A 4,145-nucleotide genomic window follows, 5' to 3' on the forward strand; every position below is an offset into this window, starting at 1 on the left:
GATATTAATTAATGAATTATTGTACTCAGTACTCAAGATTATTATTATTATTATTATTATTATTATTATTATTATTATTATTATTTTCTGTTACTCTTAGATTTTTCCTTGAACCTAGAGGAACCACTAGCTTTTTTTTTTTCTTTTCGTTTTCCTTCTATCCTAGACCAGAGAGACAATAACTACTCTTCTAGGAAATTTTGGTGGCCCTGAAAAGGGCCGTTTGGTAAAGCTCCAGCCATAAGACAAGCACCGGACTTAGGCACGTTCGCCACGGATGCGGCGGGCGAGCTGGATGTCCTTAGGCATGATGGTGACACGCTTGGCGTGGATGGCACACAAGTTGGTGTCTTCAAAAAGACCCACCAGGTAGGCCTCACTGGCCTCCTGCAAGGCCATGACAGCCGAGCTCTGGAAGCGCAGGTCGGTCTTGAAGTCCTGAGCTATCTCTCTCACCAGCCGCTGGAAGGGCAGCTTGCGGATCAGAAGCTCAGTGCTCTTCTGGTAGCGCCTGATCTCACGCAGGGCCACGGTGCCGGGCCTGTAACGATGAGGCTTCTTCACTCCTCCGGTGGCAGGCGCGCTCTTACGGGCAGCCTTGGTGGCCAGTTGCTTGCGCGGGGCCTTGCCTCCGGTAGATTTACGTGCAGTCTGCTTAGTACGGGCCATCACGTGCTCACTGTCGACTCGTCCCAGGAAGAATGGTGCGGGGGCTTGCTGCCCGGCTGTTTTATTGCTTCGCTTCCCCCACCCTCGGTAGCAGCTGCACTCCCATTGGCCGGGCGGTGCTGACGTCACCGGGGCCAGGCACTTTCAACAAAAGCGAGGGGTCGCGAGTGCCAGCCGCATTCTAGCTCTGAACTCGCAGCTCTACTGATCTATCATGACCGGACGAGGCAAGGGAGGCAAGGGACTCGGCAAAGGAGGCGCCAAGCGTCACAGGAAGGTGCTCCGAGACAACATCCAGGGCATCACTAAGCCTGCCATCAGACGTCTCGCTCGCAGAGGTGGAGTCAAGCGTATTTCGGGACTTATCTACGAGGAGACCCGTGGCGTGCTCAAGGTATTCCTGGAGAACGTTATCCGGGATGCCGTCACCTACACCGAGCACGCCAAGAGGAAGACTGTGACCGCCATGGATGTCGTCTATGCTCTCAAGAGGCAGGGACGCACCCTGTACGGTTTCGGTGGTTAAGTCTCCTCCGAGCGTGCTCCCGTTTGTGAGCATGCAGTATTTAAAAAACGGCCCTTTTCAGGGCCACCACTTACCTCTCAAAAGAGCACAGAGTCCCACTTACAGTACTCCTCTAACGTAGCTTGCGCTATTCTCCCTCTCAAAACAGTCATCTCCCCGAAACCTGCACGGAAAAAAAAGCCCTCATTATCAGTTATGATGTCTACATTTTAATGCTAACAAGAGAAAACAAACATTATCTTCCTTGCCGTGCACATCTGATACACAAAGTATTGTAAATATACTACTTTAAGTATCCTTTCCTCTCTAGTTAAGTGTGTGTTCTTACATGCATAGGTCGGTAGTATCCAGCAGTCAAGAACAGAATTATACAGCATTAATGAAATGAAATCTATAATGTACTTCCTTCTTCCTTCCCTTCTGAAAATTAAATATTAAGAGGGGCCTGGAGCTACTTCACTCATTTCCCCCTTAAATAAATAACCTCAAAGGTAAGGCTATTCTTGTGCTCTCCTGGCTAATGTTACAGATGCCCTCATATTTGCAGTGTCTCATTATTGTTATTATTATCATTATTATTAGGAGAGTTGTCTGAACTGCTCTATCACTTCAGGATTTTTCCATACTTCTGTAAGATAGCTATACCAGCATGATAGACAAACAGCTCTTATCTTAAGGTGTTGGTGGCCCTGAAAAGGGCCGTTTATTTATATTTTTCCGGTGAGCCAACGCCCTGACCGAGAACAGGAACTTAAGCCTTCTTCTCAGTCTTCTTAGGCAGGAGCACTGCCTGGATGTTGGGCAGAACACCACCCTGGGCAATGGTCACTCCGGACAGCAACTTGTTCAACTCCTCGTCGTTACGGATGGCCAACTGTAAGTGACGAGGGATGATCCTGGTCTTCTTGTTGTCACGGGCTGCATTGCCCGCCAACTCAAGAACTTCAGCTGCCAGGTATTCCATGACTGCGGCCAGGTACACAGGAGCCCCAGCACCCACTCGCTCAGCGTAGTTTCCCTTGCGGAGGAGACGGTGGATACGGCCGACAGGGAACTGCAGGCCTGCACGGCTGGAGCGACTCTTGGACTTGCCCTTAACTTTTCCTCCCTTTCCTCGTCCTGACATGATGCTCTGCTGCTCTACTTCGAAAATGATACCGAATCACTCTGCGCACCAGTTTTGTAGCCTGCAAGGTTGCTCAACGTTACGAGCCAACCAATAAGGCTGCAGTAAGCTTGCGCTCATTGGCTAGTCGCATGCAGCCCTCTCGGTCTTAAAAAGAATTGCAAGGGGCCCGCAAAATTTACTTTCTAGGAGACATCCGAGACAACCATGCCACCCAAGACAAGCGGAAAGGCAGCCAAGAAAGCCGGCAAGGCCCAGAAGAACATCTCCAAGGGAGACAAGAAGAAGAAGCGCAAGAGGAAGGAAAGCTATGCCATCTACATCTACAAGGTGCTTAAACAGGTACATCCTGATACTGGCATCTCCAGCAAGGCGATGAGCATCATGAACAGCTTTGTCAACGACATCTTCGAGCGCATCGCCGCTGAGGCTTCCCGTCTGGCCCACTACAACAAGCGCTCCACCATCACCAGTCGGGAGATCCAGACTGCCGTCCGCCTCCTGTTGCCCGGTGAGCTGGCCAAGCACGCCGTCAGTGAGGGTACCAAGGCAGTTACCAAATACACCAGCTCCAAGTAAGGTGCCAGGTTTTCTGCCTTGCTGCATTCTTAACAAACGGCCCTTTTCAGGGCCACCACACCTTTAAAAAAAAGAGCAGCATCTGTTAGCCTTGTTATCAACTCCACTCTGATTTTATCTATCTGTCCTACTTCATATACATCGAAAGACAGTGCAAAACATTCAAATCATAAGCTAACGAGGGAAGAACTACTACTACTACTACTACTACTACTGCATTACCTTATTGCTAAAAATCCTCCTGCTTTGTCCTTTACAATGAAAACCAGACCAACCCCCATGGCACTACAGCCCCTAAGCAAGCAGGCTGAGTGGACCTCAAAGCAGCCATTAGAACGAGGTAAAATTCCTTTGCCTGGCCGGGAATTGAACCCGGGCCCCCCAGCTACGAGGCAGGCACGCTGCCCCTGCGCTACAGCGCCGGCCCCTTCACAACCACCTTCAGTAATTATTATTATTATTATTATTATTATTATTATTATTATTATTATTATTATTATTATTATTATTATTATTACAACCCTAGACACTTCCCGTGTGTGTGTGCGCGCGCGCGCCAGCGCGCGCGTTTTTTTGGGGTTAGGTTACGAGAAGTGGGGTTAAGTCGAGTTAGGTTACGTTTCGCCGCGGAGCGCGACAACCACCCGCGCCCGCTCCGCGACGGCGACCTCCGAGCACACCCCTGCACCATTGCCAACGCCCCCGCGCCACAAAGACCTCCAGGAAACTCGCTTTGCGGTTCGTATGGACGTTTCAAGCTCCGTTCTCTCGCCAACGGCCATACCATGTTGAATACACCGGTTCTCGTCCGATCACCGCAGTTAAGCAACATTGGGCGTGGTCAGTACTTGGATGGGTGACCGCTTGGGAACACCACGTGCCGTTGGCTCAATTCCCTTTTTACCAAGTTTCCCAGTCCCAGTACGACAACTTACTTTCAACTTTTGCCTCAGGCCAGCAGAAATTGCTTAAATCACGTTTTTTGTTACGTCTGAAACTAGCTAGACCTTTTGCTGCTCTTCGACCCCGTGTGGCTATACAGGAACGAAGCTTAGCGTAGTATTGCATTTCCTCCTAGGTGACCGGCCTAACCTGGCGGCGGCGACATCATTATTATTATTATTATTATTATTATTATTATTATTATTATTATTATTATTATTATTATTATTATTATTCGTGTCTCTCTCTCTCTCTCTCTCTCTCTCTCTCTCTCTCTGTGTGTGTGTGTGTGTGTGTGTGTGT

At 49.2% G+C, this 4,145-nt stretch overlaps 1 non-coding gene across 1 annotated transcript; it reads left to right on the forward strand.

Annotated features, from left to right (window-relative positions):
• Positions 1 to 3,670: 3,670 nt before the first annotated feature.
• Positions 3,671 to 3,789, forward strand: LOC137500662 (5S ribosomal RNA). Its single transcript, XR_011018170.1, has one exon. It is a non-coding gene; the product is annotated as a 5S ribosomal RNA (ribosomal RNA).
• Positions 3,790 to 4,145: the final 356 nt, after the last annotated feature.

The sequence above is a fragment of the Anabrus simplex genome, chromosome 4 (genome assembly GCF_040414725.1).
Source record: "Anabrus simplex isolate iqAnaSimp1 chromosome 4, ASM4041472v1, whole genome shotgun sequence".
NCBI lineage: Eukaryota > Metazoa > Arthropoda > Insecta > Orthoptera > Tettigoniidae > Anabrus > Anabrus simplex.